Source organism: Dromiciops gliroides, chromosome 1, assembly GCF_019393635.1.
Source record: "Dromiciops gliroides isolate mDroGli1 chromosome 1, mDroGli1.pri, whole genome shotgun sequence".
NCBI lineage: Eukaryota > Metazoa > Chordata > Mammalia > Microbiotheria > Microbiotheriidae > Dromiciops > Dromiciops gliroides.
Genome location: NC_057861.1, coordinates 246,812,291 through 246,829,982, shown reverse-complemented (window position 1 = coordinate 246,829,982; position 17,692 = coordinate 246,812,291). Strand labels below are relative to the sequence as shown.

At 36.2% G+C, this 17,692-nt stretch overlaps 1 non-coding gene and 1 pseudogene across 1 annotated transcript; one reads left to right on the top strand and one right to left on the bottom strand.

Moving 5' to 3' along the window:
* The first annotated feature begins 4,023 nt into the window (after nucleotides 1-4,023).
* LOC122737477 lies at nucleotides 4,024-4,130 on the top strand. Its single transcript, XR_006354310.1, has one exon. It is a non-coding gene; the product is annotated as a U6 spliceosomal RNA (small nuclear RNA).
* Nucleotides 4,131-10,102: 5,972 nt separating this feature from the next.
* LOC122747775 lies at nucleotides 10,103-13,112 on the bottom strand (annotated as a pseudogene).
* Between the last annotated feature and the right edge of the window lie 4,580 nt (nucleotides 13,113-17,692).

The window sequence follows — 17,692 nt, the reverse complement described above, 5'->3', positions numbered from 1 at the left end:
TCACCTAGTAAACCAAAAAGTTGCCTTTAAGAAAAAAGAAAGAAAAAAAACAGTGGCCTCTACACTGTAAGATGAGGGAAAAAAAAATACTATATTTTTCTCTCAAGTAGAGAAGAATAATTAAAGGAAAATGACCTTAAGGTTTGTATTGCTTTCAAAATGGCTTGTGAAATATTTGTCCATAGGGGTATCAGATGGTGATTGATGCTGTTGAAATAACTCCATGAAATGTCAGAATGGAGCCTTAGTTTTCTAACGAGGTTTGACAAACTCTAGCACTGAAAGACCTTTTTTATCCCCTGGTACTCAGGAAGCTCATAACAGATTTTATATGGATGAGCCTACATGAAGACTATTGAGAATGCAAATCTAAAATCTCATTTCAGCAGTAATTCTGTACTTTTAGAAGAAAACTTATCCCTGAATTTAGATCTTATATCAGATGGATTATCACTTGAGTAATTAATATGTATTTCATTTTTCAAACACAGGAAAACTTTGAGGTATATATAAAACACCAACCTTACTGAATTTGATACCATTCCAAATCCCAGAGAAAATGAAGCTGGGGTTATTGTAGCACCAAGAAATCTCAGCAGCCTAATATATGAGTTTATTTATATACATACTAATAAATACATATATATATTATGTATGTATGTAATTAGGCATGTATGTATGGTGTCAGAAAATGAAGGTTAGTTATTTCTAACTCAAACAATACAACTTCCATAAATATCACAGATTTCATCGCATGTTATGCGATACCATATGTATTGTAGATACTGACAGTGAAAGTCATTCTCATAGCACATTTAACTTTCCCAACCCAATTAAAGAGTTTAGGAACAATTTCCCCTTTGAAAAGAAATATCTAAACATCTGGTAATTAGATCAGAATCTTTATTTTCCATACAGCATTTGAAATGAATTGAGATTCAAGACATTTTATTTAAATCAAACATTTCTGTTGATTTAAAAACAGTTTATCAACATAATATTAAGTACTTAATATTGTACTTTGTATCTAAGAAAACAATAACCCCTCTTGGACAAGGGAATGAAAAAAAAATCCCTCTTTTAGAGCTTTTTGGCTAGGAAAAAGTCAGGCTTTATACACGGATGACAAAATCAAGATTCAAGATCCCTTCAGAATAGCAGGAACCAAGAAAAATAAATTGAACAGAGATAAATATATATACTTCCAGGGCAGCTAGATGGCACCAGCCCTGGATTCAGGAGGACCTGAATTCAAATATTGCCTCAGACATTTGATACTTACTAGCTGTGTATCCCTGGGCAAGTCACTTAACCCTCCTTGTTCTGCAAAAAGAAAAAAGTATATACTTCCATTTTAGTTTTAGTTTTTTTCTTTTCTTTTCTTTTCTTTTCTTTTCTTTTCTTTTCTTTTCTTTTCTTTTCTTTTCTTTTCTTTTCTTTTCTTTTGTTTTCTTTTCCTAAATCAATGTCATAAGTACAGGATAGGGAAATCTGGCTCAACAGAAGTTGATTTGAAAAATATCTGGAGGTTTTAATTTGGCAAAATTTAAATAATTAAATTTAGATTTCAAAATTATTGAAGCATAGGCACTGTGTTGGGTCTAGGAATATACAAAAAACAAAACAATGCAGTGCCCAACTTCAAGTACCTTATATTATACTAATGAAGGGAAATGACATTCTAAAGGAGTCAATTACAAGCATTTATTAAACACTAACTACATGCCTGGTAGTATGCTAGGCACAGGGGTTTAAAAGACAAAGGGGGATTGCTTTCCCTCAAATAAATCAAAATGTAGTTGGAGGAGATACAACCTGTACATACAAATTATAATGTAGCTGGAAGAGATACAACCTGTACATACACAGACAGGATTTTTATTATTTTTGGGGGGGGGGGTGGAGTAGAGTAGGGCATTAGTAGCTTTGGTAACCAGAGAAGTATATGTAGAATGTAGTAATTGAAGTGAGATTTGAAGGTAACTAACTAAGGGCCAGAAATAAGGAGAGAGTACATTTTAGGAATAGGGTCAATAAGCAGAAAGATATGAAGAGAGGAAATAGAGTGTTCATGGGTTAGGGAATAACAGTAAGACCAGTCTTGCCTGCCTATACAGTGTTCCTGTTTTGCTCTACTATAGAGAATGTGAATAATCTATAAATCTGAAGAGGAAGGTGGGGACTAGTTTAAAATAATCTATTGACAAACAAATGAGCTTTTATTTATCTTAGATGCAATAAGCCTCCAGAGTTTTTGAGTGTGGGAATGAATCCCTTTGTCAGTCAAATGAAGAATAGATATCATAGAGAATGATCTAAGGCTGGGATTCAAAGTAGGAAGCTATTGAAATATTTTCTCACTTAATTCCCCTGCTCTCCTTTGACACTGCCACCACTTTGTTGCAGGCACTCATCAGGACACCTATGGACTATTACAATAGTTTCCTAAAGCACAGACCTTAATCTTATCACCACATTCCTCTCAAACTCAGGTGGCTCCTTATCATCTCCAAGATCAAATGAAAACCTTCTGTTTGCTATTCAAAGGCCTTTATAACAGGACCTTCCTTCCTTTTCAGTCTTTTTGCATCATACACTCCCCTCATATAAACAAAACAACAACAATGACAACAAAGAAGAAGACAAAGCACATTCTGTGATCCAGTGACACTGGCTTCCTTCTTGTTCCTCAAGTATACCATCTCTTGACTCTATATTTTCACTGGCTATCCCTCATTTCTGGAATGCTTTCTTTCCTTATCGCTGCCTTTTGATTTCCCTGGCATATTTTTTGTTTGTTTGTTTTGTTTTTGCAGGGCAATGGGGGTTAAGTGACCTGCCCAGGGTCGCAAAGCTAGTGTCAAGTGTCTGAGGTTGGATTTGAACTCAGGTCCTCCTGAATCTAGGGCCTGGGCTTTATCCACTGCACCACCTAATAGTCCCTTCCCTGGCATATTTCAAGGCAAAACTAGAATACCACCTTCCTAAGGAAGACTTTTATGATCCCCCTAAATTCTACTGTCATCACTTTGTTGATTATTTCTGATTATCCTCTATGTTGCTTGTTAGTACACAATTGTTTGTGTGTTGTCTTCTTAATAAGACTGAGTTCCTTGAGAGCAACGACTGTCTTTTGTCATACTTTGTATCCCCAGCATTTGGCAAAGTGCTTGGCATATAGTAAGAACTTAATAAATGTTTATTGTTTGCTTAGTTTAGATAAAAGTTGAACAAGATCTGGATAAAGATAGCAACAGTATGGGTGGAAAGATGGGGAGACAGGAGAGAGACGTTGTAGTAGTATAAACAAGATATGACAAGAGATTGGAAATGAGTATTAAGTGAAATTTAGAATTCTGAAATGCAGACAAAAGGAGGTAATATATTTTTGCTATTATATTCCTGTATTTTCTCTGGAGTCAGGTTAACTGAAGAGAATGAGGTCCCTAATGCCACCTATGATACCTTCTGACTGGCTGGTATTATAGACTAAGGTAATGGTTTATTATGCAGCTTGAAATTCTGTGCCACTAAACAATTATATTCATACAATTAGATTTGGAAGAGACTTTTAAAGATATCAAGTCTGTGCCTCTCATTTTACAGATGAGAAAACTGAGGTTCATAGGTCATGACTTGCCCAGAGGTACAAATCTCAAAAATGACTAATGTGTAATTCTAACTCTTGTTCCTCTTCCTCTAGATCTAGCATATCATCCTCATTGTCATTGTCACTGTCATCCTCCTCATCGTCATCATAATAGCTGACAGTTATTTGACTTTATATTATATCCATGTGACTATTAGACAAACTTATACAATAAATTGTTACTGGAGACAAATATGCAACTACCAACTCCAAGCTAAATCTAGCTTGTCATAACTGATAATGAGACAGATGACTAGTTGCAAAGGATCTTTTTTTAAATTCTAAACTCTGGATTTAAACCCCTTGGATTTAAGCTCCCCTGAAAGAGAACCAAATGAATAATTTACCTAAGCATGCTTTAAAATACTGTCCTAGTGCTCGCTTTGGCAGCACATATACTAAAATTGGAATGATACAGAGAACATTAGCATGGCCCCTGTGCAAGGATGACACGCAAATTCGTGAAGCGTTCCATATTTTTTCAATAAAACTTAAAAAAATAAAATAAAATAAAATACTGTCCTAGAAATGGCAGGCATTTGATATAGTCCTTTAATATGCCCACATCTTACTGTTACTTTTCCTGCACTGATCCTGAGACCTGTAATACTCTCCCCACTACATTTCCATCAGTAGAAATTAGATCTTTGCTACAGGTCACAGAATCTGGAGACTGGAAAGGATTTTCATGGATTATAGATTATTATTATACCTAGTCAAATATTAACACTATACCTGAAGAATATACCATGAGCTCCTACCCCATTACTACCTCCTATCTAAATTACTTCGAGAGCTACAGATGAGGGAAACCTCTTGAGTAAGAGGATTTTTTCCCATATTTTTTATTGTTCAAATTTTTAGAAAGATTTTTCCTGAAATCAAGTCAAAATCTACCACTGTCTTTTGCATCATTTACTCTTGATTCTACTCTCTAGGGTACAGCAAAGCATCTACAATCCATCTTCTTGTACATTATAGCCCTTTGAATATTCCATTTTAGCCCTACTGCTTTTATTTCTCTAGGTGAACCTTCCACAGTTTCTTGAACCTTTGTATATATGATAGATGTCAGTCTCCTCATTATTTAGGTCTCCATGATAGGAACATATTTCATTTTATTAATATCAATACTAAATTATGGCTAAGAACTGAACACAATATTGTAGCTAAAGTCTGGCCAAGGAAGTATATTGCATGAGCTTTACTTTACTCTCCCTCATCCTTGATACAATTCCTCTCTATATGTGACCTAATAATACAATAGCTCTTGGGGCTTTCAAGTCACACTGTTGACTTATATTAAGCTTACTGTCAATTAAATTCAATTAATAGTCCTTAAGTGCCTACAATATAGAAGGCATTTTACTATGTACTGAGCAGGCAAAAATAAAGCAGCTTCTGCCTTCTGGAGAGCTTTCATTCCACTAAAACCACCAGATTTCTTTCATGAAAACATATCTCTATTCATGTTGTATGTTCCAGGTTGTCCCTCCTGATGCTCCATAACAAAAGTGATCACTACCTTCCAGAATTTCACACATCATTTTGTTTCTCCATCATGAGTGTTCATACTCTATTTGGTACTTCATTAATTGTTTTTCTGTCTTTGTCCTCTAAATTACTATTTAAAAGATTCCTTTAAGGGAGCTAACAACCCTGTACTTTCTGATCAAAGTAGTGCTCTGAAAAATTTGATGTCCAAAGGTTTGCTTGTTTTACCTGTGTTTGTGATTTCACTGGTGTAGGGACTTCCTGTAAGGAATTTCTTTTACCTGTGTTCATAATAACCTTCTCTCCATTATTTAATTTTACAGAGTTGGCTGAAAAACTGAAATGTTAAGTGACCTGTCAAAGTAAAATATACAGTATTTGGCAATGGCAGAATTTAAGGCCTAACTCAGAGTCTGTCTGACCAACGACTATACCAAGGCTGAATCCATGCAGATAATCTGTATGAGACAACATCTGATTAAGCGCTTCTTATTATCACCACTTGATCTTTTGATATTCATTGTTTGTGCAGGGGCAGGTAAATTAGGGGTTGGGGAGGTAAGGTTGGAATGAGACTAATCCAGGTCCATCCTCATAATGGCCTTCCCAGAGAAAGGCCAAGGTCACAGCTGGGGCTCACAACCTTTGTTCTTGCTTCCTAGTACTCATCATCTCACTCACTCTTCACTCACTGTTTCATCCTTTTATGTTCTGGCTTTAGCCTTTTCCCCTTCACTCACATAGACTTCTTTGTGATTCATTAAGGCCATACATAGAATCAGACTGATGGTAATTGTTATTGTCTCATTAGACTATTGGAAAGATTAATGAGGTATGTGGTCTATAACATGTTCTGACAACTAACCACAGAAGAAAGGGATTGAACAAATAACAGCATTCCTGGATTATTGTATAGAAAATGTGGTCTGGCTTACTATCCCATAGACAGGCAGGGTACATCTTCTCCTCAGAGTTCTATAGTGCTCTGAATGATTTGGGTTTGTCTATTGTCTAATGTCCTTGGAACAAGACCTTATCAGCTGATTTGCCTGATTGTTAAGCATATCTATGATGTATGCAAAGGTTCAGGTACCTGTGGAAGTTTAACATAGAGAAATAAAGATAGTGAGGATATAATAGCACATTCAATGGGCCATAATGTAGGAGAAGAGGGATTAGAGTTGCTTTGCTCGACCCTAGAGAATATGGATTAGTGGCCCAATTCCATTTGGCTACTGAACAACGGGTAGCTTTTTTTAAAAAGAGGTATTACTTTGAAGATGTAGCAAGAACAAAGAATGGCATTTGCATGAATACCATGGGAGTATTTTCTCCCTTATACCACCTTGATTGGGGAAGAGGGGGAAAGTCATTCTGAGCTGTCTGCACACTTGGACTCTGGACTGTCAGAATGTCAAAGGACAACACATTCTCAAAACACCTCTGAGTAATTGATGCTATCCTGGCACCAAACCCAAATGCCAAAACCAGCATGTCAAGCCACTCTCTAGAGCCTTCAAATTCACAATATCATGGCTTCTACTACTTTTATAGGTTGTAATGAACAAAGGAACCTCTGATGACCCTTGAAAACATTGACAACAAATGGCTAAAGCAGACAGACCATGTTGAATGCCTCTCTATATGAAGAGCCTCCTCTTTACCTCATATTTAACTGACCAGATTGAGAAGGGAAATACATGCTCCACAATATCTACAAGGCAAATGTATTCCACGTTATCATGACTCTCTATGAAATAGGAAGCAAGCTGCCCAGTGTCTCCCCATAAGGGAAACACCATTAGAGCCACTCTATATATACAGCAAATCCCCAATACAATTGTAACATTTCATAACCATCATTTAATAAAATAAATCATTACTTATAAGAAACAAAATAACAACAAACCTCCAAAAGACAAAATGACCAGAACCCAGGGAATTTTCATTATTAATAAAACTGGAAATTACATATGGGAAAATAAAAGAAAAACATTCTCATTCAGAAAAAAATTGAGTCTATAAAACTGAAATTAAAATGACCAATAAATGAAACCCCCAAATATGAAATGCTTAGTTTTTGTCTCATAGTAGAGCCAGATCATTAAAGAATATTGATTGTAGGGATTCTACAGCATCTCTAGAAAGTGTAGTGTTTGGTAGGTCTATGTGGTGGGACTACAGAGCCTGAGTGAATCTAATAAGAGGCAGGGTAGCATGCTAACCAGAGTTTAGTATTCACTTTATTCTTAAATCCTCCATGCAAAAGGAATTTGTAGTCTATCCTTGCAAAAAGACAATAGCTCTTTCCAGTCATGAGAGATTCTTTGAACAAAGGTATAGAAGCAAAAGAACCCAGGTGAGGCAATAGCCCTGTTAGGCTGAAACAGCAAACATAGGAAGGAGAGTAGTATAAGATACTGCTGGAAAGGTAGGTTGTAGTAAGATCATGAAGGACCTTGAAGGCCAGGGTAATGAGTAGAACATACATGCATGCATGATGTGTTTACATACATATATGTATATATGTGTGTATATACACACATTTGTATGTATATATAATATACATCTATTTAAAAGCAATAATATGCCAGGTATTGTTCTAAGTGCTTTATTCTTTGATTCAGTATATAATGATAAATCGTTTAAAGTTTGTGGGAAGAACAAAATCAGTAGTGGGTTAATGGTTTGGGGGGAAGGTCTACACTTTCCAAAACATTCCCTATCTGATTCTCATTTTAAACAATGGGCACTCATATACATTAGTGACCTGAGCCAGACTTGTACTGATAACACAAAACTGAAAGTGTGGCAATCACCTTCAAGTCCCATCATTTTAAAGAAAATGTTTATAAAATGTTCTCTGAAGTGACAAGAACTAAAGAAAACTCTCAACCATTCATCAAGTTTTGATTCTTTTGTGTAAATGCCATCTGGCTCATCTGTTCTGAAAAAAAAATACCACTTTCTTTCATTATATTTGAAGTCCAAGGCCTCTTTCATTCTCTCTGACATTTTTTTTTCACTCAGAGAAAGAATCTGCTCTAATTTTATGGTGTTTTTTCCTCCTTGTCTTTTTGATAGAACTCTCCAATTCACCCCTTGGAAAGCAGCAAAAGAATTACTGGTCAATTGGAAATTCATTCAGTTTTACAAGGCACATATCATTTCTTCTCCTACAATTTCAAAGACTCATTGGGAAAAAAAATTCTACCTCTATTCACAATCAGAATGGCCTTGTTTGATTTAAAAATTCCACTCTATGAAATACTTTTTCTAAGAGGTAATGAACAGTGTGTTAGCAAAGTGGAAAAGGACAAGTTCATTTGGTCAGAAAATTAGCCAAACTTTCAGCATAATTTTGCAAATTATGAAGTAGCCCAAATACCAATCACCAAAGTGATGCTCATGTCTTCTTAATCCATTTTTTTTTCATTTAAATTGTGTAATTTTAGGGCTTATGTTAAAGCATTAACCATAGAATATCCTGAAGTCTCCTTCATTTCTGATGTGGAAAACATAACTGGTGTTAGGAAGACTGAAACATAGATAGATAGATAGATAGATAGATAGATAGATAGATAGATAGATAGATAGATAGATAGATAGATAGATAGATAGATGGATAGATGGATAGATAGATAGACAGACATATACACACACCTATGTATATGTGTATGTGTAGGTATATGTACATGTATATGTAAATATAATGTTTTACAAATTAGAGCATGTCAGCTATTAGGAGAAAAGAAGTTAGACTCCTCTGCAAATTCTATTAAAACAAAGGTGATATCATGATATATAAGAAATGAAAACAGCATGTGGCAATTATAATGACATATAGATGTCTTATGTAGGCAATCAACCCTCCTTTATTTCCTAATTTATGTATTAACTTTGTGTTTGTCTTCTTCCTCTAAGACATTATTATAAAGATATTGCCTAGGTTAGCAAAAACGACAGATTATTACAATAATAGGAATGAGGAAGGCTGGGCTATGCCATGATCAGTCACATTTCTAAGAGAGGCAGAGTGCACTTTCCTAACAGCATTGACTCTTGCATATATAATGAGATCTGAGGCTGCACATGACTTCACAAATACATATTAATTTTTGATGCCATAATTACCTTGGAAATTATTGCCAATGGAACATTTTCAAGTGTTGCTTCTGGAATAAGGCTTCTGATGATACTAAACAAAAGAAACTATAACTCTTGATGCCAGCATTTCTAAGCAGAAGAAATATTCAGGTAGTTTCTCTTGATGGGGAAAGGAGAAGAGAAATGAATTATAGGATAGCATTTCTGAGCATTTGCATATATAAATTTACGTTTAATATACACTCAGTTTTATATCTATCTTGCAATTCTAGAAATAGCAAGAGAGCTAAGTATGGAGAATGAGGTGCTGGGTTGTTTCATGCTAAAAGAAGAGCCTGAATATCAAAGTGTCTCAGTGTGACATTGAGAGGTGTTCTATTAATACATGGGGAGATAGATGAAAATAGGAGGAGCCTAAAAAAGGAAAGAGGAGAAGATTCCATCCTGTCAGAATCCTTTCATCGTAGCTAGGGCAGCAACTTTTACTCCATTTTATTTCATTTCACTCTCATTAAATTCCCTATTACAGGATTTTTTTTTGAGTTATTGAATACTTTTATTCTGCACATAGAATCCACTAAGGATCTGGCCCATGGGCTCATTGGGACTGTATCACAAGTATAATGCTCCACACATCAACACAGGGTGTCAGGGTGAGAAGAGGTCATTGGAGCCAGTCACAAGATGATAGGGTATTTCCAACAGAGTGCCAGATCATCAGGTATAGTCTTTGATAAGACAGTTCTAATGAAGCAGTCAGAACATCATAGAAAGGTGGAGGGGAGAGGGAGTTAAACAGAAAAGACCCCTGCCCCCAAACAAAACTGGTCTAATACTCAGAGCTGCCCATTCTTAGGACAGGAGCAGACATCTATGGAGTAGACTGGTGCCTGCCGGCTCTGAGGCTTCCTTACCAGTTTGCTTGCCCTGGGGGTTTCTGAAGTTCCTTCCAGCAAAATTAGCCTTGTTTCCCAGCTCTATCTCAGCTCTGAGAAGTTGGTTATACTTGGCAGACACTCAGATCGGCAGGGGGCACCAGTCTTGATCTGCCCAGTGCAGAGATCCACCACCAGATCTACAAGGAAGGTATCTTCAGTCTCCCCAGAGCAATGAAAAAACATTACTTCCCCCCCCCCCCATTGGACTGGGCCAGCTTGCACACCTTGAGAGATTCAGTCAGAGCCAATCTTCTTCACTTTGAGTAGGAGGCGGTTACAGGCTTTCTCACTCACAGTCTTTTCAATTTGCTTGGGACATGCCGTGGTGAGATCATCTCCTACCACCTGGATAGCAGCAGTCGCAGTGGAATTCTTCCAAGCTTCCCAATCATCCTGATCAAAAGGATCTTCAATAGATGACACTGGATAGTCCTTGATGAAGGTCTTATAGAGGTCTCCAAGGTCAAAAGGAGAGATGAATCTGCTGGAATTATCAGGTGACTTAAAGTCCAAATCATATTTCCCAGATGAGAAGAATTCTGAGGCAGCCACATCCATGCCAATTATGACCTTATCAGTATAGCCGGCCTTACCAATAGCATTCTTTAGCAGCTCCAGAGCTTCCTTATTCTCCAGGAAGTTAGAAGTAAAGCCACCCTAATCTCCTATGTTGGTGGTATCCGTTGCATATTTCTGTTTAATGACACTCTTCAGGTTGTGGTAGACCTCATCTCTAATGCACATGGCCTCCTTGAAGTTTGCTGCTCCAGGTGGAATGATCATTAATTCCTGCATGGCCAGCTTGTTACCAGCATGGGAGTCCCCACTGATCACATTGATGGTTGGAACTAGAAGGACAACTTCATCATTGCCTGAAAGGTTAGCAATATGCCAGATGAGGCATATTTCTCAGCAGCTCTGATCTTACAAACAGCCAGAGACACTCCAAAGATGGCATTTACACCAAATTTATTTTTATTTTTAGTGCTGTCCATCTCTATCATCAAGTTATCAATATTCTCCTGCTCCACAACATTCAGTTTCTTGCTCACTAGGATCAGGGTAATAGTATTACAGTTGTGCTCAACTGCTTTTGAGACACCTTTCCTCATGTAGCAGGTGTTATCATTGTCTCAGAGCTCCAGGTCTTCATGAATGCCAGTAGGAACACCACTGGGCATGGCAGCTCAGAAAAGACCTTTTGCAGTATAGAGATCATCTTCAACAGTGGAGTTTCCACAAGAGTTGAAGATCTCTATTTCATGGATTTTGAGAATAGACTTTGAAATTCTAGATGGGGCTTTGTCTGTAGGGTTTAGAGAACAGAGAATGAGGGCCAGGATATGTTTTTCTTTTCTTTTCCTTTCTTTTCATTTTTTTCCAAATTGGGCAGGTATTTTTCCATAGAAAACTGAAATGGAAAATTCCAGAAAATATGGTCAACAGCAGACAGGGCAAAGGGAAAAAAAATCTTAAAGAAGTAATTTCTGAAACCAACTTTTCAAGAACAGGTGCATGTTCATTGGAGATTTTTCTTATACAATATATAATTCTATCCACAGCAAAAACATGATATATAAAGGGGAAAATAAAATTAATAACACACACATATACACTAGCATATATAAATACTGTGAGAAAAATAGACTGGTAAGGCAAAGAAGAGTCATTCCAGAAAGAACAAAATGAAGGGCAGGAAAGGCAGTTAAATCAACGTGATGAGTATAATTATAGAAGCACTTTGAAAAGTTGGGGGTGACATCATATTTTTTCCTTCCCCTTGATTATCTAGAGCAGTCACAAAAAAATTTCCTCATATTGATAATCATTTTGATTCATGAAATAAACATTCTTGATATATATATGTATATATATACACACACATGTATACATATATACATGTATATTCATATATAATTCTATTTACTTTAATGCAAAATTATTTATATACTTAAATGTAAATTCATATATACTTATCTATATCTATATTATATTTATTATATTTTATTCTATCTTGTTCATGTTATATGTGTGTGTTTGTGTTTGTGTGTGTGTGTGTGTGTGTGTGTGTGTGTGTGTGTGTAAAATTCATCTATACCGAGTTAAAGCAAGATGTGATCCCAATCCTCCTGGTGTTTATAGTCTAATAGGTGGGTAAAATACTAAATCTCTTGTAAGAAAATAATGGGCTTATGGGCTTTGCCAATGCTCAAAGGCCCAAGCTGGGATTGATTTGGACTGATTAGATTGACTTAGATAGTTTTCCCTACACTTGGGACTGGAATAAGGCAAATACAAATTAGATTTTATTCATCATACTCTAAAGCTCTAGGTGAGCACTTGTTGTTATAATTCAGTTATATCCAACTCCTTGTGATCCCATTTGGGGTTTTCTTGGCAAAGATACTGGAATGGCTTGACATTTCCTTCTCCACTTTATTTTACAGATGAGGAAACTGAGGCAAACAGGGTCAACTGACTTGCCCAGTGTCATACAGATAGTAAGTGACTGAGGGAAGTTTCAAAATCCAGAAGATGAATCTTTTTAACTCTAACCCCAGCACTCTATCCACTGTATCACCTAGCTGTTGTTCAATAATGACATGCCCTTTGGGTATAGTTTGAGCCCTACCTTTATTTCTAATTCCTTAATCAGATGTTCAGAAGGCATCCTAAACTCAAAACTGAACTCATTATGTTCCTGAACCCTCCCTTGTTCCTTCCTTCCTTGTTACTGACAAGGGTACCATCCTCCTCCTAGTCACTGAGGCTGAAAACTTAGATGTCTTTTTCAACTACTCACTTTCTTTCACCCCATCATATCCACAGTGGTCAATTCCTATCAGTTCAACAATCATAACATCTGTTATATATTTGTCTTTTTTCTCTTCTAACATGGCAACTATTTGGATACGGCCCCTCATCACCTCATACCTGGACTATTACAACCGTCTATTGTTTGGTTTACTTGTTTCAAATCTCTCCACATCCCTATCCATCTTCCACGCAGCTTTCAAACTGATTGTACTAAAATAGAAGTTTGATCATGTCACCCCAATATATGATAAATTCTAGTGGCTCTTCATTGCTTCCAGGATCAGATAAAAACCTGTTTGGCATTGAAATCCCTTCACAATATGGGTTCCTTCTAACTTTCCAGTATTCTTCTTCCTTAGTCATATACTCTGTGCTACAATGGACCTCCTTGCTGTGCCGTCCACACACAACACTCCATCTCCCAACTCTGAATATGTTCACTGGTTAACCTCCATTTTTAGAAGCTTTCTCTTATTTGTGTCTTCTAGCTTCCCTGACTTCATTCTCAGCTGTAGTCCTACCTTCCTTAAAAATGTTTGATGAGAAAAGTATGGCTTAACATATATTTGTTTATGTTCTCTCTCTCTCTCTCTCTCTCTCTCTCTCTCTCTCTCTCTCTCTCTCTCTCTCTCTCTCTCTCTCTCTCTCTCTGTCTCTGTGTCCATGTCTGTCTCTGTCTGTCTGTCTGTCTTTCTGTCTCATTTCAGTTGTTTTTCATTTGTGACTAACTCTTTCAGATTCCATTTCTGATTTTCTTTCTAGCTGCCCCATCCCATTCCCTGTCACACACACCTACACAAAGGCATGTACGTATGTATCTTTTTTTAATACATATATGTATGCACACACAAAGAGGGAGAGTTATGTTCAAGCCATTTAAAATCGCCCCATGTTTAGCATATTTAAAAAATTATATAAAAATGCAGGATGAAGTTGGTCTTGAATCCCCTACAGAGGCATAATCGGTAAGTTAAGGATCAAGAAATAGTGGGATTTCTGTGTGAAAAAAAGTGGTAGATTTTTCTAAGTAACCCTAAGGATGGATGTCAGATGGATTATACTCTTTGCCCTGTTTTGAAGATACCACTGTATATTTTTTTTCAGGAAATATACTTTGCTGTGCTCCTGTTTTAATATATACTTTGGTTGTTAAATTGTATTTCAGATGGAGGAAAATATTTGCTTAGGGCGTAAATCAAAAAGTTTAAGGAGAAGCCAAAAATTAGAAAGAACCAAATTGGCAAATTACCTTCACCTTGAAAAGCCATAAGTTCTTTAGAAATTCAAATCAAGATAATGATGTTTTAGAAGGCCACTAGGGACAGACATGTACCTAACAGGGCAATTTGTGACCTGTACTTCCTAAAATACTAATCCTATCTATCTTAAGTGATATTTATTGTATCCAGCAATTCACACATTCCAGCTCTAACTACTCAATTGAATTTATACTCAAAGTAAAAAAACAAAGAAAAAACAAAGGAAAATTCTGCAACAGGCTAGAATGAGAGAGAAATCATGATTACTTTCCCCACCTCTGATGGTTATCTATTCTACCTTACTTGAGGCATTGGAACTAGAGAGAAAGAATATTTTATTAGATATTTTAATAAAGATGATGTAAATAATAATGGCTGAAATTTACATAACACTTTAAGGTTGGCAAAACTCTTTACATACATCATTTCTTTTGATCTGCTTTTTTTTTTCTATTTCATGCTCTTATTAGCAACAGGAAGAATTTTTTTCCTTTCTCTTTGTATTGGAATGTTATGAAAAGTAACTAATGGAGTATAATAAAACATTTTGAAAACACTGATCTACATGCCAAACAAATTAAGGAAATTTTTGTCAGTCTTGCCTTATAAATGAACACAATTTTTTTGATGGATTTAAAATCTGCCCACCACCAGGAGGCCTCCTTAACTGGCATATAATATACATTAAAAAATCATTAACTTGTGTCACTTTCATATATCTGATCTATAACCTACCCTGCTAAAACTTTATATGATCTTAGCAAATGTATATCTATATATACACATACCTACACACATATACATGTGTATATATATATATATATGTGTGTGTGTGTGTGTGTGTGTGTGTGTGTGTGTATTCATATTTTTAAATATATATGAATAGAAAGGATTTATTCACAAAAAATCAGATAAGAGTAAGGTGGTCATTTTGAAAAATAACCCAATCAGGCAGTAGAGAAGGAAAATCTAAATCTAAAGAATTGTCATATAAAACTCCTTGTCCCTGGCTTCAGTTTCTACCAAAATAACAGAAATGCTCCAAAATGTCTTAATTCACAGGACAGTGCATACATAGGTGGGGATTTTATCTCACAAAGCAACCATGATTCAAACCTATTGTGTCAGTTAGGAAAGAAAAAATATATGATTAAAAAGAGACACACAAAAAGAGTATTCAAGGCCAAAAGTACTACCTCAAAAACATGTTTGATCTTGTATTGTGTGAGATCAATCATCTTTAGCAGCTGCTGGTTACATCATTCTTCTCTATCTCAAATCTTAGGCGCTACCCATTCCATTTCCCACCCTAATACTCTTCCCATTTCATCTCTACAATTGATTTCCATTTTTAGTGTCTGTAGTCCTAGTTCTGCTGTCCACATGAGAGAGGACAACAGATAGAATAATGAATTTGGGGAACAGAGTGAAGGCTTAGAATCAAAGATTGAACTGGTCTTCCTCACATTTGTTCAAGTTTCTAAAGACAATAGGATTGAATTCCAACCCCACTGCCCCTTACATCCCCCATTCTTCACCACCATAACATTATATTATTTCTATGAAAAGAGTGACCATAAATACTAGACATTTCTCTCTTTCGGTAAATTAACTTTGCATAAATGGATGGCACCCCAGGCCCCTCTCCCCCACTCCTCTCTTACTCTGGCTGGGGAATTGGAAGGGGTTGAACCTATGGCAGCCAGTACAGCCAGGAGCCAGGGGTCTTCTGCTCCAAACTGAAGTCCTTCCAGGGCTGGGGTAGCTTGAAAAGGGAGGGAGGGGCATTCAAGACAATGAAGCTGCTGGGGCTGGGTGGGGTGGAGCTCCCCATCCCCAACCCAGGATACTGGGCCACAGGCAGCTCCAGGGGAGTGGAAGGTCTACACAATGATCCACTTAGTGAGAACTGTCTATACTACTATTAGGTCATTTTTAAAATGCAATAAAGTCTTATAATTTAAAGAATGCTTACTTCATAACAGTACTGTGTGTTAGGTCGTACAAGTCCTAATAATATAATGATTTCTTCCAACTTTAGAACAGATGAAACTAAGTCCCTAAAAGGTTAAGTAATTACTTAATGTCTTGCTGTTTAAAAGTTGTTAATGAGATTCTCAGTCCCAGGTCTTATGCTTCTAGGTTTAATTGCCTTTTCACCACTTATAAGAAAGGGTGTTTTCCTCTTCACCTCAGATAATCTCTAAACATTTATTAAAGGTCTACTGAATGCAATGCACTATGCTTGGTGCTGGGAATACAAAGAAAGGTAACAATAAAAATAGAATTTGTCTCTGCCCTAAAGGAATTTACAATCTAATGGGGAAGACAAAATACAAACAACTAGGTATAAACAAGATATTATAAAGGATAAATAGGAAATCAGAAGAAATGTAGTAGAACCAAGGGTGATTAGGCAAGCTTCCAGTAGAAGGTAGAATTTTAGCTAGGAACTGAAGGAAACCAGGGAAGCCAGGAGGTGGAAATGAATCTGGAGAAAATTCCATTCGTGAGAGATAGCTAGTGAAAATGCCCAAGCAGATGAAGCTCTTATTCATTAGAATATCAGGGGGTGGGAGGGTTGGGTGGGTAGGGAATGTCACTGAATGGGAGAGGGAGGTGTAAGAAGAATAGAAGGAAAGACTAGATTATTTTATGAAGGATTTTGAATGACAGAGAATTTTATATTTGATCCTAAATGTGATAAAATGTAAGCAGAATTTAATGAAGGGGAGGGGTAACATGGCCCAACCTATGCTAATTGAAGTAATCAAGGAAAGTCCAGAATGTAATCACAAAGTATAAAGAAATTTTAAGGAATTTCCCTAAAATCCTAAAATAAAGTATGAATAAATCTTTAATGAATTTATAAGGAATATAACACCTTGGCCATTGTATAAAAGCCATTAAAACTATATAAAAAAGGACAGTGATTAGATGAAGGAATCAGTCATTGGTCTTGACACTGTATTTAAAACAGCAAGCAATTTGGCAGAAGAATCTAGGTGAAAGAGTGCATTATGGAGGATCCCTGAAAGAGAAAGGGACTATCAGGAACATTTTTTTTTTAAATCAATTGATTTATTTTTTGCATTTTTTAAAAATTTGAGTTCCAAATTCTTTCCTCTTTAGTCCCTCGTCATCCATTAAGAAGGCAAGCAGTGTGATAGACACTATCCCTGTAAAGTCATACAAATCATATTTCCACATTAACCAAGTTGAAAAAACAAAACACACACAAAAAAGAAAGAAAAATAAAGTGACTCACTATATGCTTCAGTCTGGACACTGAGTTCATCAGTTCTTTCTCTGCAGGTGGACAGCATTTTTCATCACAGTTCCTTTGGAATTGTCATAGATCATTGTATTGATCAGAGCAGCTAAGTCTTTCATAGTTGCTTGTCATTGCAATATTGTTTTTTTTTGTT